The sequence below is a fragment of the Plecotus auritus genome, assembly GCF_963455305.1.
Source record: "Plecotus auritus genome assembly, chromosome: 11".
NCBI lineage: Eukaryota > Metazoa > Chordata > Mammalia > Chiroptera > Vespertilionidae > Plecotus > Plecotus auritus.
In genome coordinates, this window is record NC_137777.1 from 12,861,793 (window position 1) to 12,887,891 (window position 26,099).

At 39.0% G+C, this 26,099-nt stretch overlaps 1 protein-coding gene and 2 pseudogenes across 5 annotated transcripts in view; all 3 read left to right on the plus strand.

Moving 5' to 3' along the window:
* The window catches only part of VPS13B (vacuolar protein sorting 13 homolog B), a 635,560-nt gene that overhangs the window by 385,873 nt on the left and 223,588 nt on the right, over window positions 1–26,099 (plus strand). The window lies entirely within an intron of this gene.
* Window positions 3,736–4,379, plus strand: LOC308236604 (lupus La protein homolog; annotated as a pseudogene). The gene has a single exon. The product of its transcript is annotated as a lupus La protein homolog (transcript).
* Window positions 4,665–5,197, plus strand: LOC308236605 (lupus La protein-like; annotated as a pseudogene). Its single transcript has one exon. The product of its transcript is annotated as a lupus La protein-like (transcript).

The following is a 26,099-nucleotide window of genomic DNA, read 5'->3' on the forward strand; positions in this document are numbered from 1 at the left end:
GATGAGTTCTTATTCCATGAAATAGGTGTCAGAACAACTATTAAGGAGTGGTACAGGGCTTAAAATTTTGAGATGAGGAAGCTGTTTATTCTACTTAAATTTTAATTTTTTACCTAGTAAATATAGTTTGGGATCTACAAAGATGCACACAAATAATCCTATATAATAAAAGCCTAATATGCAAATTGACCAAATGGTTGAATGACCGGTGGAACGACCAGTCACTGTGAATGTGCACTGACCACCAGCAAGCAGACGCTCAATGCAGGAGCTGCCACCAGTCCACAGGCCCCAGGTCAGCCAAGGCAGGTGCCAGTGGGAGCCCCCAATCGCCCCACCGGTCACTCTGCAGATTGGCCCTGATTGCTGGCCAGGCCTAGGGACCCTACCCATGCACGAATTTCGTGCATTGGGCCTCTAGTGGTAAATATAAACATTTCCAAAAATTAAGACCAGAGGAACAAAAACAACATAAATTCTGGTTACAAGCCCTGAACCTCAGATCTGGCTCTTAACTTCCTGGCTGCCAAAACAAAAGGGAGATCTAGATACTAATAAGTTGCTTGAATGTTTTACTGATTTTTAGAATGTATAGATATTTTAAAATAAATTTTTTATTTTAGATTTACAGAAAAGTTACCAAAATATGAATTTTTTTCCCAATAATTAACATCTTACATTAAATTATGGCACATTTGTCACAACTAATAAACCAATATTATACATAATATTAACTAAAGTCTATATTTAGATTTCCTTACTTTTTACAAAACAAAAAAAAAGTTACTAATGTACTTTTTTGCTCCAGGATCCCATTGAGGATACACGCCATTACATTGAGTTATGTTTGCATGGGCTGCTCTAGACTGTGACAGTTCCTCATACTTACTTTTGCTGACTGTAACAGTTTTAAGGAGTACTGGTCGGGTATTTGTTAAAATGTTCTTTTGGATTTGTTTAATGTTGAGTGGGAGTATCTATATAAGTCATCTGGAATTCTTCTGTACAGGATATTTGCCTATTCTTCATTTAAGATATATGTTGTAAATAGTGTGGATGTGCCTTTAACATTCAAAAATTATAAAAATCAATTAATAGTATGGATTACAACTGTAGTTAGTTCCTTCTAAGCCAGGCATTTCTATAGTCCCTTGGCGATTTAGTATCTTCCTATGCAACGTGAGAGATTTGGACTATGCTAGTTGGCCTTCACCTCACTTTCTAGTCTTGCACTGGGGTTTTTGATGACCTGAGAGAAAGCCCAAGACTGACCTCCAGTGGCAATACGTGCTGCTGTCCAAGAAATAAATGGCTATTTGTTGTCTTGAGATAAGCTGGAACCAGATAGTTAGGAAAAAGTAACACTCACTGCAAGGCAGTTTCTAGTTCATTATTTATTGGTAGTTACTAACAAGTCTCAACCTCTCAATGATATGACTAGAGATGTTTCTTTTAAGAAGTTACCCAAAAATATATATTTCTTCTGTTCTTCTGAAATTTGAACCACTTGGAAAGAAAAACTATCTTCATCATTGTATATAGATAAGTGTAATTCTGGATATAACCATTTCATAAATGTCTCTTCTGCTTAAGTAATTTCTTAATAATTCAGTAGAATTTTTTGAAGTCATTAATTTTAGTTTCCTTAAAATATTTTCTGAAATTAACTTCCCCTTTTTTTGTGTGTCCCCTCCCCCCACAAAGGTTTTCTCTCCTCATAGAATCATATTCACATAAATTCTAAGAGACCTTTGCCCCATTAATCTCAGAAGATGTTTGTGAACCTTTGGAATTTGGGTGCATACCTATAGGGAAAAATCCTCTAATTATATTTCTAGCATTCACCAGGGGATGGATCTAAGTTTTCTAGGATCTGAAGTTGTTCCTTTTTTAAAAAAAAGAATGCAAATTACAAATACAAAGTTCAGGTCAAGGCCTTGAAAAAAAATATCCTATGCAAACCAGAGGCTTTGAAGCTGAAATTTCTTACTAACAGTAAGTCTTCTTCAACCAGACTTGGATGAAAACTGACATTACCACTATATTAGTTTTCTATTGCTGCTGTAACCCATTACCACAAATTTAATAGCTTAGAACAACGTAAGTTTATTATCTTTAATTCCTTTAGGTCAGAAGTCTGATACAAGTATCTCATTTGACTAAAATCAGGGTGAGCAGGGCTCCATGTGTTTCTGGAGGTCATAGGGAAGAATCCATTTCCTTGCCTTTTCTGGCTTCTAGAAGCCTCTTCCATTTCATGGCTCATGGTCTACTCCCTCCATCTTCAGTGCCAATAATGGTGGGTCAAGTCCTTATTGCATCACATCCCTATGACCTTTCTTCTGTCATTATATCTATCTACAACCACCGCAAGAAAGTTTTCAGCTTTTAAGAACTCATGTGATTTGATTCCGCAGGGTTCGGTGCCTGCAAAAAAAATGAAACTAGACCACCTTCTTATACCATACACAAAAATAAACTTATAATGGATTGAAGACTTAAATGTTAGACTCAAAAGCATAATAATCCTAGAAGAAAACATAGGCAATAAAATTATGAACATTTCTCATAACAATATTGTTTCTGATATATTACCTCAGTGAAGGAAAATAAAAGATAAAATAAGCAAATGGGACTATATCAAACAGCAAAGAAAACCATTAATAAAATGAAGAGACTACCCACTGAATGGGAGAACATACTAATGATACATCTGATAAGCATTTAATATAAAAAAATTTATAAGGAACTTATAAAACTCAACAGCAAAACCCAAATAAATAAATAATCCAACTAAGAAGTGGGCAAAGGACCTGAATAGAAACTTCTCTGAAGGAGACATACAGACGGCCAATAAACATATGAAAGGATGTTCAACATCACTAATCATCAGACAAATGGAAATTAAAACTACAATAAGATAGCACCTCACACCTGTCAGAATGGTTATCATCAATAAATCAACAAATAAGTGTTGGCAAGGATGTGGAGAAAAGGAAACCATTGTGGAAAACAATATGGAGTTACCTCAAAAAATTAAAAAAAGGAACTGCCTAATAACCCAGCAATTCCACTTCCAGAAATATATCCAAAGAAACCCAAAACACCAATCAGAAACATTATATGCACCCCTAGGTTAACTGCAGCATTAATTACAATAGCTAAGATCTGGAAGCAGCCCAAATGCCCATCAATAGATGAGTGGATAAAAAAGCCGTGTACATTTACACAATGGAATACTACTCAGCTGTTGAAAAAGAAGGTAATCTTACCTTTTACAACAGCATGAATGGACCTGGAGAGTATTATGCTAAGTGAAATAAGCCAGTCAGAGGAAGCCAGTCAAAGTACCATATGATTTCACTTATATGTGGAATCTAATGAACAAAATGAACTAATAAGCAAAATAGAGACGGACTCAGAGGGTGTGATATGGGTAAAGGGATTAAGCAAAGAGGAAAAAAGAAAGACTCATTGACACAGACAACATTATGGAGATTGCCAAAAGGAAAGGGGTGTGGGTGGAGTTAGAAAAGGGTAATGGGAAGGTAAATGGCGATGGAAGGAGACGTGACTTGGGGTGGTAAGTACACAGTACAACATACAGATGATAGAGAATTGTACACCTGAAACCTGTATAATTTTATTAATGTCGCCCCAATAAATTCAACAACAAAAAACAAAGATCTCATGTGATGGGCCTACCTATGACGCTGGGAAGACTAGACGCTGCCGTCACTGTTAGTGATCCTGTGGCCAGCTCTGTGGGACCAGCCCATAAAGATAACCACGTGGCCGAAAATGGGGTTGAAAAAATGGCTCCTCTGGAGGCCAAAATCTGTCATCAAATTGAGTATTATTTTGGTGACTTCAATTTGCTATGGACAAGTTTTAAAGGAACAAATCAAAATGTATAAAGTCTTGGTATCTTTGGAAGTAATTACAAAATTTAATAGGTTAAACCGTCTAACAACAGACTTTAATGTAATAGTAGAAGCATTGAGCAAATCAAAGGCAGAACTAATGGGAAAAAGTGTGAAGATAAAACCAAAACCAGAATATCTCCAAATAAACCCCTCCCTGAAGTGACTGATAAGTATAAAAATGATGTAAAACCAGATCTGTTTATATTAAAGGCTTCCCTACTGATGCAACCCTAGAAGACATAAATGAATGGTTAGAAGAAAAAGGTCAAGTACTAAATATTCTGAAGAGACCATTGCAGAAAGCATTCAAGGGATCAGTATTTGCTAGGTTCGATAGCAGTGAATCTGCTAAAAAATGTGAGGAGATCCTTGGACAAAAGTAGGAAGACAGATCTGATACTTTTCAAGGAAGTTTACTTTGAAAAAAAAAAAAGGAAAATGAAAGCAAAATAAAGTTCAAACTAAATTATGAGCTAAAGAAGAGCAAGAAGGCCCTAACCGGTTTGGCTCAGTGGATAGAGCATTGGCCTGTGGACTCAAGGGTCCCAGGTTCGATTCTGGTCAAGGGCATGCACCTTGGTTGCGGGCATGTCCCCAGTAGGAGGTGTGCAGGAGGCAGCTGATCAATGTTTCTCTCTCATCTATGTTTCTAACTCTCTATCCTTCTCCCTTCCTCTCTGTAAAAAAAAAAAATCAATAAAATATATTTTTTAAAAAAGAAGAGCAAGAAGAAAAAAGTTAGCAGAACATGCTGAAATTAAAATTCTGGGAAAAAAAAGGACTGGCTGATGGCTGAAATTTTCAGGGATCCTAGGTTATCAGACCTGTAGAGAAGATTTGCACATCTTTTTCTCACATCCTGGTGATATCAAATGGATAGACTTTGTAGAGGAGCAAATGAGGGGATAATCCTATTTAAAGAAAAAGCTAAGGAATCGCTGGATAAAGCCAAAGATGCAAACAAGGGTAACCTATAATTAAGGAACAAACAAACGACAGGGAGTACTAGATGGAGATGTGGAAAAAGAAGCATCAAAAAAAATCATGGATCAACAAGAATCCCTAAACAAATGGAAGTTAAAAGGTTGCAGATTTAAAGGAAAAGGAAAGGAAAATAAAGCTGCCCAGAGTAGGTCTGCTAAAGGAAAAGTACAGTTTCAGGCAAGAAAACTAACTTGATAGTGATGAGTAAACATGATGAAAATAGTGCATCTGGACCAATAAAAAGAGCAGAAGAAACAGACAAAAAAGAACTTGCTTCAAAACAGTAGAAAACAAAATGATGCCAAAGACCTGTAGTTAGTAAACAAATTTTTTATTAATTTTTTAAATTAGGTTTTCAGCCGCTTTTGTCTTTGGAGGCTTTTAAAAAGAAAACTGAATTAGGTCCACTTCAGTGTAGACCTGTAAGAAAGGAATTTTTTGTTGCTGTTTAGCTTGTCTTTGTTATTCAAATGAGGATTTTTTTAAATGTTCAGTTCAGTATTATTTCAGATGATTCAAATATCAAAAGAAAAAATCTTGTACTAAATTGCCTTTGTAATATGAGAATGTATTAGTACAAACTAACAAAATATATAATATATAAAAAGTGGGGGGGAACTTCTTGTGATTAGATTGAGCCCACCCACATAACCCAGCATAATTTTCCTAGTTCAAGATCTGCAACCTTAATCACTTCTGCAAAGTCCTTTATGCCATGTAAGGTAACATATTAACAGGATCTGCGGAGCAGAATGTGGACTTCTTCAGGGGGCCATTATTCTGCCAGACACGACACTAGAATTGTGTCTTCTTTCCACTTGATAATAATGACCGATGACATAGTCTTACTGACCCAAAAAGCAAGCTTTAAGCTACCTACCAAAGACAAAGCTAGGTATCTCGTCCAGAGTCACAAACAATACAACAAAAAGCCTCAGTGTATTTGTTAGTAAAAGGCACAGTACATAGAAAAGTGTTAGAGACTGCTTATTGTGTATCTTATTTCAATTTGGAGATTAGTGTTATGCTATTATAACAATTTGTCCCTGACCTAAAATAATTGTTTTTCTGAAACTTAAATGTTTCAAAACAAAAATGATTGCTGGCATTTTCTCAATTGTTTGTAAATCTCTTTAATGTATGATTTAATGAAGAACAGCTAGATTCTCATATCTGGTACAATATTCAATCTGTTCCAATATGCTACTTTAGTTGAAGTATAGGAAGAAAAATCCAGCTTCACACAGATACAAAGGCTTTTTTTAAAATAACTTTTAAGATAATTGTAGGTATTCTTCTTTCATAAATAAAAAACTTGAGATATGGTAGTTTCTTTTTTTTAATCTACTTACAAATGTTTCCCAGAAATGTTAAGATTGATGAAAAGTTATGTCATTTTGAGTAGAAACAAATATATTTTTGTTATTTTAGAACATTCTGTTTTTTAAGCTTATTTCTCCTATTTGAACTACTTCCAGTAGTTTCATTAATCTAAAGAAATTTGGAAAGTAAATAATCTTCAGCCTCATTTTAAAATGAGAAAACATTGGAAATCAATTTTTATTTATTTGTCTAAAGTTGACCAATTAACTTGATGTTCATTTTAAGTTGAAACCAAGCGTTCTGATTCTTAACTCCAGTGTTTTAGCTTTTATAGGCTACTTTAATAGAAAATCTAAGGGAAATATCATGAAACCCTATTAAAATCCAAAATGTAGGCCTAATTTGTCTGGATCATTAAATAATCATCTTTCAGGCTTCAAATGTGATTATATAGACCCTGGCAAGGTAGCTCGGTTGGTTAGAGCATTGTCCCAATGCACCAAGGTTACAGGTTCAGTCTCTGGTCAGGGCACATACAAGACTCAACCAATGAGTGCATGAATGGGTAGAACAGCAAATCAATGTTTCTTTCCCTCCCTCCATCCCTCCCCCTTTCCTGTCTGTCTCTAAAAAAAAAATCAATAAATTATTAAAAAGTGATTATATAAATACTCTTAGAGGTTGGGGAAATGCATGATAGTGGTCAAAGTACACACTTCTAGTTAAAACATGAATGATTTTGGTAACCAAATGTAGGACATGGTGACTGTAGTTAACTTTGTATTGTGTACTTAAAAGTTGCTAAGAGATTTTAAATGTTCTCAACACACACACAAAACTTGAGAGTTATGTGAGGTGATGGTTGTGGTAACTAACCTTATTGTAATCATTTCATAATATGTGCACGTATCAAATCATCACACTGTCCACCATAAGGTTACACAGTATTATAGGTCTGTTATATTTTCATAAAGCTGAAAAAATACTCTTAGATTAGCAATTGAATATTAATTATATTTACATTCTAACATTCTCAATCTCAGTTCCCCTAAGTAGTATTCTATGGAAAATGAATTCATTTACTAGTAAACAGATTAAAGGAACATTTTAAGAATAAAATATACATTTAGTTATAAAACTCTTACTGCTGCAAAATATATAATAAGACTTTTGCAATAAGCTGAATGAATTTGTTCTATAAAAATTTACAAATTGCCCTGTTGGCATGGCTCAGTTAATTGGGTTTCGTTCTGTGCACCAAAAGGTTGCTGGTTCTCCATCAGGGCACAGGCCAGATCGCTGGTAGGGGGCAGCAGGAGGCAGCCCATTGATGTTCCGCTCTCACATGGATGTTTTTCTTTCTCTTCCTTCTCTCTAAAAATAAATAAAAATACATATTTTTTAAATCTACAAATTAACTTTCCATATAAAATGCAATAAACATAAAATAAATTATGTATGGATATTTTATTAGCTGATTGAAATATGGTTGATTTTTGTCAGTGCTTGATTTGTGAGTAGTTTTGGCAAAAAACAATACAATTGGGAAGAATTTTAGAGTGTATATCAATATATCTTAAAATTCTCAAGAATCAAATGTTATCGATAGTAGTGATGGTAATGATAGCAATAGAAAAGATCAGGTACTATGCGCTTTTATTACATGCAATAGCTTACTTAGTTCTCAGTTAGCTATGTTGGAAAGATACTGTTATTACTAAGAATAATTAGACCAAAAAAGGCTTTGGGTTTCGTAGTCGCTGCCACATATTTATGTGTCATGGGAGTAATTTCACTGCCTAAATGGGTTTTTCACCTTCTAAGCAGTCTTTTAAGCAGTTTTCTGCTTTAGAACAGGAATTTTGTGGTAAATGTCTTGTTTTTTATTTTCTAAATTCATTTCTTAGCAGACTCTGACTTTAGTTTCTATTATAACACTAGTAAAATGGACTGGAAAGTCTCTTAGTCTTTATATAAACCTAATTTTTTTTCTTTCTAGAAATAATGTTCTCAGAGTATGGATTTCATTAAATTTTTCCATAAAAATACATATGGATGAAGGATAATATATGTGATGGATAATAATTTTAATTCTGTTGATTTTAGGTGGGGGAGAGAGAGAGGTAGAGGGAGAGAGAGAAACATCATTTTGTTATTCCACTTATTTATACATTCATTGGTTGGTTCTTGTATGTCATTAACTAGGAATTGAACCTGCAACCTTGCCATATTGGGACGATGCTCTAACCAACTGAGCTACTCAGCCAGGGCGACGTGTAAGAATTTTAGGAGTCTATGTCTGAGGACTCAAAATGATAAAGCTGATAATGATGATAATCATATAGTATATACTTATTAGTTGAGCATGGTAAGCACTCTAAGAGCATTGTCTCAGTTCTTTCTCTAACCTCATAAAATATTCCCAAATTCCACAAGGGGAAACTGAGGCACTGATTCCCCTCCCCCCCAAGCCACGATTCCAACTCAGATCATATGTCTCAAGTGCTTGCTGTCTTTGCCATTAGACCAACAATCTGTATTTCTGATCCTGGTTTTACCACTTACAATTTGTGTGCTTGGGAATGTTTCTTAACTTCTTTAAACTTAGATTTTTCTCATCTGTAAAATGCAAATAAGAGTAGCTGCTCTTAGCTTTTCATAACTTTTTTAGGGCACAAAAATTTTGGCTGCATTTTGGGGCTTGTGAGGATACGTCAGGGTATAAAGGGCTCAGCACAGTTCTTGGTACACAGAGTGCTCAGTTATCACATCTGTGGCAGTGATGATACAGCAATAAAACTCTTATTGAGTGCCCCAGTTCCTGCCGCATGGCCCTTATTACTGTGCAGCGACACTAGATACCCTCCTAACTGACTGTGCGTTCTATCTCATTTTAAGCCAGTCCATTATACACAGCAACCAGGAATAATTATTCCCAAGTTTATTTAGGGTTGTATCACTCCTTTGTTCAAAAACCTCCAATGCTTTCCCTTTGCCTACTGAATTAAATGAGAATGCAGCCATTTACTGAAGGCTTCTGCTTATTTCTCCTGCTTTGTCTTTTCTACACAGAAACATGCACAGTTCTCATTTGGGGTGGGGATAGCGTTGTTTGGAAATATTTTAGGTTGTCAGAATTACTGAGCACCCACAACCTGCATTTAGAGTGTTGGGACCAGGGACGTTCCAAGTCCTTCTGTGAGTGTAAAAGTCTCAGACACAAATGGTATCACCCAGATGTGGGGGGTCAACTTCTTCTACCTCCCTTTTTTCCTGTTATCATTCCTTTATCCTGCTAGATTTGAATTTCTCTACCCCTCCTTCTAAATCTGATGGCCATCTGCCGAAACCGGTTTGGCTCAGTGGATAGAGCATCGGCCTGCGGACTGAAGGGTCCCGGGTTCGATTCCGGTCAAGGGCATGTACCTTGGTTGTGGGCACATCCCCAGTAGGAGGTGTGCAGGAGGCAGCTGATCGACGTTTCTCTCTCATCGATGTTTCTAACTCTCTATCCCTCTCCCTTCCTCTCTTTAAAATATCAATAAAATATATTTAAAAAAAAAAAAGTTCCATCATCTGATCTGATGGTTTTTATAAATAAATAAATAAATAAATAAATCTGATGGCCATCTTATTTAGCCATCAAGGCCAAGCTTAAATATCACTTCTATCCCCACACCCCTCCAGTTTCTACCTGAACCACCCTTGTACTTTTAAAATGGTTAATTCTTAAATCTCTTTACTCATTACACCTGTCTATAATTACTTCTAGTGATGATTATTATTTACTGCCCAGCAACCTTTTTTTGAAGACCGACTCAGAGTCTAATTCATCTTTAAGTATCTCAAAAGGTATAACACCTTTCACGTGCTTCTGAAGGGTAGACGCCCTATTTTAAATTCTTTGTGAAAGATAAATTGTTTTCACTACCTTATTTGTCTCAGCATTGCTAGTGCCTTGCATAGTGCCAGGCCAATAATCAGTGATAAATTTACGTTTTCTAAATCAGTGTTTCCCTCTTATCAGAATAGAGTTTTATGAAGCAATTAGAGCAATGTTTTTTGTTTGCTTACTTATTTACATTCCTATTTGTCTACCTTTGTATTCAGCCATCCCCTGCTTCATTCAGCAAGACTGAAAATACAGGCAGGAGTAGCATCTTTACTTCATTCTGTATACCAAGCAGGAGACAGCATAAATCCTCTTATGAAACTAGATGCTTAGTATGTTTTGTTGCATGGACTAGTTAGCATCCTGGAGCATAATTTCAAGGTGAAAATGTTTGAAGGCCTTCATACTGTTTGGTGGTGAAGTCTCATGGATGTCAAAGCACCTCAGGACCGGAATGATAGGTTAGGTAAATGTAAAGCTAGGTAGATACAGTTTATTTTAACATGTTGGCATCCATCAAAAAAAGTATATACTTGGAACAAACCATTTAATCCTAGAAAAAAAAACAAGAAGATATTGGCCTTTGGCATTGTGTATATGGAAGCCTCTTAGTACTTACTTAATTTCCACTCCTCCTCAATTAAATAAACAAGAATAAATTAAATGACAAATTCAAGGGAGTACATAGATTTACACTTAGAGATTACTGGTAGTCTGTGTAGGCTAATGTGATTTCACTAGAGAAAAATAACTCCATGAAAAATCTTTTATCTTAAATTATTATTCTTTTAAAAGTGTTTCAGTATGAGAAAGAAGTCTCATGGGCTAGGGTGATTTTAACCTGAGTTTATATGGGGATTTGGACTTGAGCCAGATTATTTCAAAAGAGCTCTGCCTTGCTTGAATATTTAAAGCGGAATTTAATGCTTTCATTATTTGAATTAAATGTAAATTTATTTTATTTTGTCTCATACTAAAGCAAAAGGCAAATGCCTTTACCAAGTTGCATTGTCAAATTTTTCCTTGTCAAAATCAATATCAAGAGGTTTATTTCACATCTATTAAAGTTTGCCTTTATTTCAATGCAACCTTCAGTAATTTTTATTATATTAGTAATTATATTATTAATCTTCTACATGAAGTAATAAAAAGCATAGAATGAATAGAAAAACTGGGTTCAAATCTTCGCGCAACCAACTGATGGCTTAGAAAGGTTGGCAACCTGCTTGATTTCTCTGAGTCTGTAAATTTGGGAAATACTCCTTTATTCTTAACCTTATTGTGAGGCCTAGAAGAAATTATATGATTTAAAAAAAAACAAAAACACTTAGGCTTGCCTCTTAGTGATACCTCTTAAATATTGTAGTAATTAGCACTGCTGGAATTTGCTGCCATAGGTTAATTTATAAGTGTCTTAAAAAGTTTTTTTAAATAAGGAAAACTATACACTTAAATATGTTTTGACAGTTTATATTTGATAATTTTCTGAATTTCCTTTGAATTATTCCACAAATCTAAACTAAATTAGAACTTGTATGGTGTGGTATTAGGAAAATAAATCTGAACTAGGCATCAGAGGGATCTTGGCCAAGTCACTTTACCACTTCGGCCTTTAGCATCCTCCTGTATAAAATGGGGAAGTTAGGACAAGGGAATTGCGAAAGTGAGGTGAAAACCCCTTTCAGTGCTAGAATTCAGTCATTTTTTTGGGGGGGGGAGGGTAAGAGGGTATTATTCTGATTCATCCCAAAGGTCCAACTTCTTTTTATTATTCTATTGTCCTTGTTTTTAGTTGATGCTTCATACATGTATGTATAAGTGGGTGTTTTCTAAATTTGATGATGATAATCACTAGGGATGCTCATGAAAACTGGTTGAACATCTTTAGAGATTCAGATTCAATAGGTGTTTGGCCCCAGGAATCAATAGTTTAATAAGTGTCTTATCATCAACCCAGTTTAAACAGCTATGTTCTTTTACTATATTTTATCTAAAAGCTAATTTGGACTTTTCTACTCTTTTGGGGGGCAGGGGAAGAGTCTATTGGGACTAGTCTCTGAACACTTACTTCATTCAACAAATGTTTATTGTACATTTACAGTGACAGATAATAAAAGAGTGTACTGGCTAGTTAGAGAATTATAAAAAAATAACAGGATAGTGAGTAATAGATGTCTGAAAAAGAGGATGAGGAGCAGAGAATAATTAGTTCTGCCCATAGGGGTGAAGGAGATATTAGGCAAAAACTTGTAAGAAAGGTAACATTTGGGGTGGACTTTGATAAATCAGCATTTCCCAGAAAAAAATGTGGGGGAAGGTTTTACAAGAAGCAGGAACAATGTGAACAAGAAAGTGTACAAATATCAGATATAGCTGGACAACTTTGAGTAATGTGGTAGGTGAGACAGTACTGGGATAGGTAGATGAGACAGGACAGATAGGCTGGAGAAAAGCTGGCCCTAATATAATGTTTAAAAAGTTGTACTTCATTCTGAGGACAGTGTAATGGAAAGAATGGAGAGGCACATAGGGATGTGTGCTTCCAAAAGTCCACACTTCCCACTTTTAAAAGGTGCATTTGAGGAATGACTACAAACAAAAGGCCCAGTGAGAAGGCAACTAACTATAGGCCCTATTGAGAGTCCTAGGTACTGTGCAAGGCACAACCGTTTACTTCATTCAACGAATGTTTATTGTACATTTACAGTCAGATGGCCTGGCCTTGAATTCTGGTTCTGCCACTTACCAGCAGGTTCTTAAATTTTCTCATTATGTATTTGTAAGTTTTTTCATCTATAAACTGGGACATACCAGTAACTCGACTACTATTGCCTAGAGTTATTATGAGGATGAAGTAAGACGATATGTTTAAAGCACTTGAAATAGTGCCTAATCAGTTATCTATCTGATTGACTTGGGCCTGAATTTTGAACCAATTACACCCATGGATCCTTCTCTGAGACACATAAGATGAGTGAAAAACTAGATTTTTGTTCAAATGGGGAAATCGGAATGGATGACGGGCAGGTAACCAATGTCTGCTTCAGTTTCTTTGGTTTGGTTTGGTTTTTCCTCTTCTGGCTTTTCAGATCAGTATGGAATGTTATAGAGTGTGAGTTTTGGTGTAAGTCTAGCTTTCAGAGACCAACTCTGGCCTCATCCCTCTATGCCTCAGTTTCTTTGTAGGAGTTACGTAAGGATTAAAAATAACCTTAAAGTAAGGGACTTAACACAAAAGGACTCAATAAATAAGTATGGTTGATATTAACATTTTTGTTGACTTCTTTTTTAATTGTAAACAGTGAAATAAAAGTGCCTTTTTCCTGCTGAGACCCATTCTATCTCTAGATAGTTGTTCAAATAAGTGAACAAGAAAATGTCCATTAGAGAATCTAGGTGGTATCCTATATAATAATCCTATATAATAAAGAGGTAATATGCAAGTTGACCATTACTCCAACACACAAGATAGCTGCCCCCATGTGGACACAAGATGGCCATCACAAGATGGCCAGCAGGGGAGGGCAGTTGTGGGCAATCAGGCCTGCAAGGGGAGGGGAGTTGGGGGTGACCAGTCCTGCAGGGGAGGGCAGTTTGGGGCAACCAGGCCTGCAGGGGAGGGCAATTGGGGGTGACCAGGCCAGCAGCAGAGGGCAATTGGGGGCAACCAGGCCTGCAGGGGAGGACAGTTAGGGGTGACCAGGCCGGCAGGGGAGGGCAGTTAGGGGCTATCAGGCTGGTGGCAGAGCAGTTAGGCATCGATCAGGCTAGCAGGAGAGTGGTTAGGGGGTGATCAGGCTGGCAGGCAGAAGCAGTTAGGGACAATCAGGCAGGCAGGCAGGCAAGCAGTTGGGAGCCAGCAGTCCTGGATTGTGAGAGTGCAGTCGGACATCCCTCGAGGGTCCCAGATTGGAGAGGGTGCAGGCTGGGCTGAGGGACTCCCCCCCCCCCCCCCCCCGCCCTGTGCATGAATTTCGTGCACCGGGCCTCTAGTCTATAATAATAAAAGCGTATATGCTAATTAAACCAGACATCCTTCTGGACGACCTTCCGGATGAAGCAGGGTCTGCAAGGGAAGCCTGGGTCTCCCATGCCTACTGGCAGCCGGAGGGAAGCCCGAGTCCTGGGTGCCTGCTGGTGGCCAGAGGGAAGCTCGGGTCCCGGGTGCCAGAGGGAAGCCAGTGCGGGCAGCCGGGGAAGGAAGGCCTACTCTTGCATGAATTTTGTGCATCAGGCCTTTAGTGTATAGTATAAACCAGTACATATAATAAGCTTACTAAAAAATTATTATTGTAGTACAGTATGGTAGGCTTACTATAAAATTCTTTCATCTTTTTGTGTATTTGAATATTTTCATGATGACATGTTGTAAAAAAGGTAATTTACAAGAATGACATTGTTGTAATAAAAACCACCAAGACCTGGCCGTTGTGGCTCAGTGGTTGAGTGTCAACCCATCAACCAAGAGGTCACCTGTTCAATTCCCTGTCTGGTACATGCCCCAGTTGCAGGTTTGATCACCAGTGAGGCCGTGCAGGAGGCAGCCGATCAATGTTTCTCCCTCACCAATGTTTCTCTCTTGCTCTCTCCCTTCCTCTCTCCCTCAAATCAATTAAAAACATATACAAAAAAAAAAAAATACACACACACAAAACAGTGAGGGTGACTCAGAAGAACTAGAAGCCAAAATTCCTCTTCCAAATGATAATTCAGGTGAATTGCTGGAATGATACTGTCCCCTTCTGTCTCAAGCATTCCACTTCTTTATGGAGAAATGCATGGTCTGAAATTCTGGGTTTCTCACCTTGAAATTGTTTGGCATTAACCATTTTGTATGAGCAGGCTGTGGCACAAAAGGATAAGGACGTCTGTATGAGCTCTCACTAAAAGATCTTTGGAGTTAGCCATTCAGAAATAAAGGAGTGGGAAGAGAATCAAGAAAGTGACTTCTTTTGACTGTTATGTATGTGCCAGAGGCCCTGTGGTTACAAGAATGAATAAAATACCTTCTCAACCTTGACCGAGCTTGTACTTTCTGTCAGAGGACTCCCTCAACAGTAACTAAGTATGGTACACAATAAGAACTCCCATAACATTGTGTCTGAGAGCATAGTGGAGAAACAATTATTAAAGGACGAGAGGCCCGGTGCATGAAATTCGTGCACGGGGGCAGGTGTCCGTCAGCCCACCCTGCACCCTCTCCAATCTGGGACCCCTCAAGGGATGTCCAACTGCCCATTTAGGCCAATCGGATATCCCTGCCTGCTCGCCTGCCTGCCTTCCTGATTGCCCCTAACCGCTTCTGCCTGCCAGCCTGATCATCCCCTAACCACTCCCTGGTCAGCCTAATTGATGCCTAACTGCTCCCCTGCCAGCCTGATTGCCCCTAACTGCCCTCCCCTGCAGGCCTGATTGCTCACAACTGCCCTCCCCTGCTGGTCATCTTGTGGTGGCCATCTTGTGTCCACATGGGGCAGCCATCTTTGACCGCATGGAGGCAGCCATCTTTGACCGCATGGAGGCAGCCATCTTGTGTGTTGGAGTGATGGTCAATTTGCATATTACTCTTTTATTAGATAGGATCCTCATAGATCTTCCAGACTTCATTTAGTTAAGAAAAAAAATTGTTGAATCTTGAGATTATTTTTATAGAGTTTTGGTATTTGTTTAAGAACACAGGAACCTGGTCTGTTGTTAATTCACTAAGCTTCATAGGAAATGGAGACTACCTCCAAAAACTGGACACCTAACTTCCTTTTCAGCAGAATTTCCAGTGTCTCTATATATGGTGATATAGTTGAGAAAGATTACCTACGTGCCCTCTCTTCTCCATAAATAAGAATGGAAAGCAGGCCTAGCCGGTTTGGCTCAGTGGATAGGGCATCAGTCTGCTGACTGAAGGGTCCTGGGTTCGATTCTGGTCAAAGGCACATGCCTGGGTTATGGGCTTAATCCTCAGTAGGGGGTGTGCAGGAGGCAGGCGATCAATGATTCTCTCTCATCATTGATGTTTCTCTCTCTCTCTCTCTCTTTCTTCCTCTCTGAAATCAATAAAAATATATTAAAAAAAAAAAAAAAAGAGCGAGGGCCATCAAGGGCAATCCAAAGGTCTTACAAAATAAATTGACAGTAGCCAGGGCCAAGACCTTGACTTTAACCCCCACTGCAGTCTTTTTTCCCTCTCCTGCCATATACATCATTCTCATCTCCCACAGGTTATGTCTTAAGAGTTTTCTCTGTTCTTGCCCCAGCAATTTGAACCTGTCCATTCGCCTCTTCCGGTAACGGATCCCATGGCCCACTTTTCAGCGCTGTTTCTGCTTTACCCTGCTGCCTCCTGTTTCCTTACTTGGGCTTTTTTGTCCTTTCATGAATGTTTTGCTGCAGATTTCATTATGATGGAATCAGACCTGTATAAGAAGTCATTTTTGTAATCATTGTCTAGGCAGTTTATAGAAGGGCATGTGGTTTAAAGACTGAAGAAACCTCCAGAAAGTTTCTCAAAGTCTTTCACCTATTTGTTAAGAGATTATTCAAAGAACTTTTATCTACATTCATTCCTTTTTGTGGAATGTATGAATGAATAAGTGAATGAACAAAAAACAAGACAATAGTCATGTAAAATTTTTGGCAAGCTATAGATCATAACCTCTAACACTGGTATGACTCTTTATAAGCCATGAAACTTTTTCACTTACATCATTTAATTTAATCTCACACCAACCCTATAAAGTAGGTACTTTCTCTATTTTATGTGTCATCAGTGAGATCCAGATATGTTAAGGTCCCATCACTGGTTAAGTGAAGATCCAAGGTTTGACCTACAGGTCTTCTGATTCTAATTCTAGAGCCACTTCATCCTGCTCAGATTTTTCAGAATCTAGGGCAGCCTTGGGCAAACTATGGCCCGCTTGCCGGATCCGGCTGTTCTATCCGGTTCTCTTGCTCTCCCCTCCGCTCCTTTACTTTGAATTTATATTAGTTCACACAAACACTCCATCCATGCTTTTGTTCCAGCCCTCCGGTCCAGTTTAAGAACCCATTGTGGCCCTCGAGTCAAAAAGTTTGCCCACCCCTGATCTAGGGATACATTGATTTCAGTAAATGAAATGCAAGAAGAATCTTTTCTTCTTAATTGGCAGACTAGAATTTACAGCTACTGCAGGGAGAGAAATGTTGGCTCTAATGAATGAAAGCTATTTTATATAAGGTCTCCAATGCAATTCTAGCTAGAATGCCTAGGAAATAAAAAGCAATAGGTTTATTTTTAATCTATAGATAAATGTATCCTGAGGAGAATGAATTGGGATTGTAACATGAGGATTATCATTTATTTCACTGTATGTGGTTAATACTTTCAAAAAGAAACTGCCGATCTTTCTCTTCTTCCAAACCTACTCCACCTGTAGTCTTTTTTATATCAGTCATTGTCAACTTACATTTTTATAGTTGGCAAAGAAGCCAAAATTTATGAACTCATACCCACCTCCTCTTTTTCCTTTTTTCATTAATCCTCACCCAAGGATATTTTTCCCATTTATTATTAGAGAGAGTGGAGGGAAGCGGAGAGACAGCGAGAGAGAGGAACATTGAGTGAGAGAGACACATCCATTGGTTGCCTCCCGCATGCACCCTAACCGGAGTCAGGGGTCAAGTCTGCAACCGAGTATGTGCCCTTGACTGAAATCGAACCTATGACCCTCAGTCCACGGGCCAACGTTCTAACCACTGAGCAACTGGCTAGGGCCTGTTTTTTTGTTATACATCAGATCTAATCTGTCAGGAAACCCTGTTGGCTCTACATTCAAAATACATACGGAATTTGACTCCTTCTCACCACCTTCCCTCTTTTGCCCTGATCCAAGTCTCCATCCCCTCTCGCCCTGATTTCTAAGTCGGTAGCCTCCTGTCTCATTTCCTTTCTGCACCCTATTCTCCCTGCCTTATATTCTGAATACAGCAGCCAACGTGATCCTTTTAAAACCAAAGTAACTTAATCTGTTGTCCCCTCAGAAGCTTTCTTCACTGGCTCCTATTTCTCTGAGAGAAAAGCTGAGGTTTTTATAGTAACTTTCATAGGGCCCCAGCCGTGGGCAAACTACGGCCCGCGGGCCGGATTCGGCCTGTTCGGCTGTTCTATCCGGTCCATGGAGCCGAAAGAGCGGAGGGTCCTCTTGCTCTCCCCTCCGCTCCTTTACTTTGAATTTATATTAGTTCACACAAACACTCCATCCATGCTTTTGTTCCGGCCCTCCCGTCCAGTTTAAGAACCCATTGTGGCCCTCGAGTCAAAAAGTTTGCCCACCCCTGTTAGGCCCTTTAAGATCTTACCCCCCTTCCTCTCGTACCGCACTCGCCATTGCTTACTCCACTGCTGCCACACTGGCCTCCTTGCTCCTCCTTGGTTACTCCTGGCGTGATTCCTGCTTCCAGGCCTTTGCATGGTCTCCTTCCTAGCAGCCCCACCAGTCCTTACTCAAACGTCTCCATCCTAGAGAGGCCTACCAGGGCCACCTCATTTTAAATCCCAGTCCTTCCTCAGAACCCCTGGTCTCCTTTACCCTGCTCTTATTTTTCTCATACCATGTGGGAGCTCAGTACGGATTTGCTAGTGAGCAAACAATGAATGTATTTAATGAGTACCAACGAAGAATTTGCAGTGATTGAGGATGTAATACTGTGCTGGTTTGGACAGCAGTTGACCAATATGAAGCCCTACTTGAGGTTTTGGAAGTGAGAGAGATCCGTAGGACTGAACAGAGTTAGTCCAGTTACAAAACTTCTCAACTAAAGAGTAATGGTTTTTGTTTTTAAGGGGAAAGGAAAATGTATAATGAAATTGCTTGGGGCTTCTTAAATAATATTTATATAGCACTTAACATAACATGGCTTTCCTAAATCTGTACAGAAACCAGGTATTCTACATTTCATTTATTCAACAAATATTTTTCAATATACCTATTATGTGCTAGTCACTGTGTAACTAATTTCCCATCAAAACTTGCAGCACCTTGCCCTGACCTGTTTGGCTCAGTGGATAGAGCGTCGGCCTGCGGACTGAAAGGTCCCAGGTTCGATTCCGGTCAGGGGCATGTACCTTGGTTGCGGGCACATCCCCAGTGGGAGGTGTGCAGGAAGCAGCTGATCGATGTTTCTCTCTCATCGATGTTTCTAGCTCTCTATCCCTCTCTCTTCCTCTCTGTAAAAAATCAATAAAATATATTTAAAAAAAAAAAAACTTGCAGCACCTTCAAAGAGTATGCTGTAGTATACTTGTATTTAATGTATAAAAGTGAAGGCCTCACTGGTTTGTTCGGTTAGCTTGCCAGGCCAGCTTGTATGCATTCCCTCAGTTTTTGAAAGTCATATACTCTGCACAGGCAGAGATAATGCTACTCACCTATCATCAGTAGAACATTTGCACGAGTATTAGCCAGAATAAGGGATGTAGGCTATGTCTATGAAATGGAATTTATTTCTGTGTGAATCTAACTTAACTGACCCAATGCTGAATGAGCTCACTTACCTAGACAATACATTATGTGGGCCCATGATATGCAGAGGTAGGAAAAGCTCACTAGTGGGTTATGTCTGTCAGTTGGTGGCCAGTGCAGGTTCGATCCTTACTTGTTTTTCTCATGCTCTGGCCAGGCCAGTTCTTTTGGGTTAAAGCACCATTTCCCTTTTATTGTAGCAAGCACTTTTCCCCCTATAAAATAGCCCAGTGCTTGGAACGGAAACAGCATTAGGTCTTTGTGATTTGGGTAGTTTTTAGCACTGGATTGTTTAGTTTGTAAAAATATTTGATTTAGACTGAGCCTGTGGCCTAATGATGTTTAGAAGAGTGCCAGAGTGTAACTTGTAGAAGATGCCAGTAAAAACCGTAGTTGGAAGTGGTGAATAATGGTTGCATCATTTTCCTGGTAGGTGTAACCAAGCCTGAAAATCCATCACTGCCATTTTTAAATGTGTTCCTGAGAACAAAGTCAACTGGTATTCTGCAAACTACGTTAAATAGCAAAGTCAGATACCTGCCATTGCCTTGCGTCGCTGTCCCATCGACTTCACGTTGTTAAGGAAGCTTTGTTTCATCACTGTAGCAGTAAACTTTTCCCCTGCCCTTTGGTGAGCATTTTTATTCCAGTGAAAACCTTGAAATATATATTTTTTTTCATTGTGATTTAACTTTGATATCAGGCAAATTCTTGTTAACAAAATTTTTGTATAGTGTCTTAAAACTTTTCCTAAAATAACCTGTCTTAAATAAATTTTAAAGTCTAATACAATAGGGAAAAAATAAGTACATTTGGTTAAAACAAAACAGAATTTTCTGAGTAACATGAAATAATCAGACCAACACAACAGATCAGATTTCTAGATTAATAAAGTACAACAAAAGATTTTAGGACTCAACTGAAGTACATTAAATGTGTTTAATAGCACGAGTGGCATTAATTACTACAGGATACCTCTACAAATACTGAATGTACCTTTATAATTCCCTGGCCCCTCTTATGAATGAAACGCACCTCAGATCAAGCATATTTGTGTGTTTGCATGCCTGCCTTCGCCTATATTTGAGAAGCAGAGGTGCACAGTGAATGGAATCAGAAAGCCAGTATGGTTCTGGGACAGAGTGGGGAATAGACAGAATGGGAAATGAATTATTGGCATCTGATAGATTTGAGTACATTGATACAGGCATGGAAGGCAGGTGGCAAAAAGAAATAGTGTGATTCCTGTTTTTTTCTTCAGCCCAGAGACCTAGGACCTCTCTCTCAGGGGAGGGAGTGTTCCTCCCCCTTCAAAAGGGTTACGTTGTTCTAGGCATGCCCTCTTTGTTGAGGAAGCGTGTGTGCACAGGTGCAGTGGGAGAACAGAACATGGGACTCGGCCTCGTGGGAAATTAAGTAACCCGTGAACACAGGCTACTCTGTCCGCAGCAGTTCTTGGGAATATTTCTGTACAACCTCAAGCACAGTTTATACTTGTTTATAAAAGAATAAAAAAAACAGAGTGAGAGAGAGTGAGAGACAAGACTAACTCCTTTTACTTTTTCCCTTAGTTGGCAAGCATTCCCACCAATCTGACTGAAATTGTGTCTCTTTGATCTGATGTTTGTATTGTCTTTATTTCATTTTTAACTTTATTTATACCTGAGGTGAGGACTGCAAGGAACACTTAAACACCAGGGGTGGGAGGAAGCTGGATGGAACCTGCAGGAAATCCATGTTCAGACCAGGCCTGTTAGTAGAGTGACCCTAAAATATGTCATCTGAACAGAAAAAATTTTAGACTAACAGTGGACACTGTTAATAAATAAGACAATAGGTGTGCGATATGACTGACTGGGGCCATCCCACACATGTGGTCATTTGAATGGAAGGATTGGTAGGAAGCTGTGTTTGCCTCAGCCCCAAACACCTTACTTTCTAAGGTTTCTGTAAAATATCAAGGGGAGATAGAAAAACAATAGATAAAATCAACAGAACCAGAGCGTGGTTCTTTGATAGATTAGTAAAATTGGAAAACCCTTAGTTATACTGACCAAGAAAAAACAGATTCAGATTATTAAAAACTGAAATAAAAAGGACATTAAGCCCTGACTGGTTTGGCTGAGTGGATAGAGCGTCGGCCTGCGGACTTAAGAGTCCCAGGTTCGATTCCAGTCAAGGGCATGTACCTTGGTTGCGGGCACACCCCAGTAGGGGGTGTGCAGGAAGCAGCTGATCGATGTTTCTCTCTCATCGATGTTTCTAGCTCTCTCTCCCTCTCCCTTCCTCTCTGTAAAAAAATCAATAAAATATATTTTTTTTAAAAAAGGACATTAATACCAACCTTACAGAAGTAAAAATATTAGAAGAAAATACTATGACACATATACAAAAATTAACACAAAATTGATCAAGACCTGGATTTAAAAGCTAAAACTATGAAACTCTTAGAAAGAAAACATAGAAATAAACTTTTGTGACCTTAGATTACACAATATTTGTTAGACATGGCACAAAATACTTAAGCAACCTAAGTAATTGAGTAATAGGACTTGGTTAAAATTAAGAAAGTGAAAAGCCACACCTGCTAGAATGGCTACCATCAATAAAGCAACAAACAACAAGTGTTGACGAGGATGTGGAGAAAAGGGATCCCTAGCACACTGCTGGTGGGAATGCAGACTTGTACAGCCACTGTGGAAAACAGTATGATATTTCCCCCCAAAATTAAAAATGGAACTGCCTTTAGACCTAGTGGTCCCACTTCTGGGGTATATCCTAAGAATCCCAAAACAAAATTCGAAAGAATATATGCACCCCTGTGTTGATTGCAGCATTATTTACAATAGCCTCGCTTTAGAAAGAGCCCATGTGTCCATCTGTTGAGTGAATAAAAAAGCTGTGGTACATTTACTAGTGCACAGTGGAATACTGCACGGCCGCAAAACAGAAGAAAATCTTACCTTTTGCGACACCATAGACCTGGAGATTACTATGCTAGGTGAAATAAGCCAGTCAGAGAAAGACAAATAGCATATTTTCTGGCTTATTTGTGGAATCTAATGAACAAAATAAACTAACGAACAACATAGAAACAGAAGCATGATTATATGAAACTGACAGCTGTCAGAGGGGAAGGGTATTGTGATGTGATGGATGAAAGAAGATGACGGGATTAGCAAAAATACATGTATACATAACACATACACACAGACAGCAGCGTGATGATGGCCAGAGGAAAAGCGAGGTGGGGCCAGGTGAGGTGGGCAAAGCGGGGTGGAAATGGGGATGGAAAGAGATTTTGCTTGGGTGATGGGCACACGATGCAGTGTGCAGATGAAGTTTTTTTTTTTTTGGTTGTACACTTGAAACCTGTATGGTTTTGCAAACCAATGTTATCCCAAAAAATTCATTTGTTTTTATAAAAACTGATGAGATACCATTTCAAGTGGATTAGATTGGAAAAATATTTAGCAGTAGCTAGCAGAGTTGAAAATATGTACTCTGTGACTCAAACAATTCCACTTCGAGAAAAATTCTTATCCCTGGACACAAAGAGATACAAAAAGGATGTTTGTTGCAGTGTTCCTTGTGATGAGAAAAAATTGAAAAGCACCTATATTTCATCAGTGATGGATGCACAAATCAATTTATGATGTGGGTTGAGTTGTGTCCCACCGAAAGGTATGTCCAAGTCCTAACCATTATCTGTGAATATGACCTTATTTGGAAATAGTCTTTGCAGGTGTAATTAAGTTAAGGATCTCAGGATGAGACGATCATGGATTAGGGATGAAGACTAAATCCAACAGTGAGTGTCCTTGTAAGAATAGGCGGAGACACAGAAGTAGGGATGGGAGTGATGCATCTCATCGGCAAGCCAAGGAATGCCAAGTGTTGCCTGCACCACCAGAAGTGGAGAGGCCTGGAAAGGATTCTCTCTCAGAAGGAACCTACCGTGCTGATGCCTTGGTGCCAGATTTCTAGCCTGCAGAACTATGAGAGAACCATTTCTGTCGTTTAAGCCACCCAGGTCGTGGTACTTGGTTATGGTGGCCTTGGGAATCTAAGAAAATGCCCAGATCACAGGGATACCTAGAAGAGGGTATAGTTATGGGGTTCTCCTCAACCAAGAGAATGGGAACATGAAGCTAATGATCTCCCACAGTGCAAATCAGGATTGTCCCGATTGGAGGCTGAAAGAGCCCTTGCAAACCATGTAGCCCAACTCCCCCATCTCAAGGTGAGGATGCCCAGATAGGAGGAATGACTTACCCAAGGCCCACATCTGTCTCACTCCAGAGGCTGTGTTCTTTCTGCTTCAGCTGTGGCCCTGGCGCTGGGATATATCCAGTCTTCTCAGATCCATGTGGCAGGACTGGAGGAAGGAGCCCAGAAGCTGGAATCAGGAGGCTTGAGTGAAGGTCTCTGCCCTCCCACACTCTCCCAGCATGACGGGGAAAGGTTGTGTCTACTCTACCCTTCCATTCCTCTTCCTGACAGTGAGGCCAGCACTGGCATCTCTGGATTGTAAAGATCAAGTGAGAAAATATATGTGAAAAGATCTTTATTAAACTGCAAATACAAATAGAAGTACCATTATCATCCAGTCTAACCTCAGAACAGTAACACTAAAATTCATAAAGAGAGTGTATTAAGCAGAATCATAACATGACTCCTAATGGCCTTCACATGTGTATAACCTACCTTTGAGTGTGGGTGGGACCTGTGAGAATGATGAGCTGTCACTCCTGTGATTATATTACACTGTATCACAAAAGGGGGTTTTCCCTGGGTGGGTCTGACCTACTTGCTGAGTGTGGTCCCTGGCCAACAGCTGGAAGGAAAATGAGGAAGGACCTCAGTCCTATAGCTGCAAGGAGATGGATGGTCTTGGATGATGACCCTAAGCCAGACGAGAACCGCAACATCTCGATTTTAGCTTTGTGATACCCTGAGCTGAAAGCCCAGCTGTGCTATGGTGGACTTGTGACCTAAAGAATGTGAGCTAATAAGTGGGCATGTTTGGGGGAAAAAAGAAAGTGAAGAGACAATCCACGGAATGGGTGAAAATATTTTCAAATCGTGTATCTGGTAAGGAAACTTGTATCTAGAATGTGTAAAGAATCCTTGCATATCAACAATAAAATTGGACAAAGGATCTGAATAGACATTTCTCCAAAGATATACAGATGGCCAAAGGATACATGAAAAAAACTATAAACATCATTAGCCATTAGGGAAATGCAAATCAACACCACCATGAGATACCACTTTATACCCGCTAGGATGGCTATGATCATAAAGACATAATAACAAGTGTTGGTGAAACTGTGGAGAAATTGGAACGTTTATACAATTGATGGGAATGTAAAATGTTGAAGCTGTTTTGGAAAGTAATCTGGCAGTTCCTCAAAAAATTAAACAGAGTTATATATAACCCAACCATTTCACTCCTACATAAATAACCAAGAGAAATGGAAACATATGCCCACACAGACACTCGTACCTGTTTGAAAATAGCTAAAATGTGGAAGCAATCCAAGTGTCCATCAAATAATGAATGAATAAAATATGTTATATGCATACAGTGAAATATTACTCAGCTATAAAAAGGAATGTAGTACTGATACATGCTACAACAAACCAGTCATAAATGACCACATGTTAAATAATCCCATTTCTATGTAATGTCCAGAATAGCTAAGTCTGCAGAGATTGAAAGTAGAGTAGTGGTTGTGGGGGGCTGGATGGGAAGGAGGAAAGGGAAGTAGTGAAGGAAAGTAACTGCTGGTGGGTATGGGGTTTCTTTTTGGAGTGATAAAAAATGTTCTATAATTGATTGTAGTGACAGTTCTACAACTCTGTAAATGTACCAAAAAACCATTGATTGGTATACTTTAAGTAGATTAAATATATGATAGTGAATTGTCTCAATAAGGCATATATTTAAAAATTATATCATGGAGTGGTTGACCAGCAGATTTGAGCTTTGTGGCCCTCAAGTCACATGCATATGCATTCATGACACAACCATCCTGGGGCAATGTTGCTTTTATCTGGTTGACATATTATGTATCCTCTGCCACCCACTAACCCCATCGCCATAAGATTTTCTTTAAAGAAGGGATACTGTGGCTAAAACATAGTTTGAAGAAGCCCTGGAAACGATGAACTCCAGAACCTTTTCCAGCTCTAATAAACCGTGATTCCGATGCATTGAAATGAGAACTTGGATTTGGCCTCGATTACTCTTTCTTTAACTCCATGTCGACAAGAGGAAAGCTGTGAACAGACAGTTTTTTCCCACGTCGCTGCACAGGTGTGACTTAGTGGAAACTGGAGCTCAGCCAGGTCTTCAGTTCCCTGGTGCAGTGCTCTATCTCCGGGCTCCGCTTCCTGTTCTTGAGTATAGTGATTTGCTAAAATAGAGACACCTGGTCCCAGCACCTTGCAAATGGAATTTTCCTTTCAGCATTT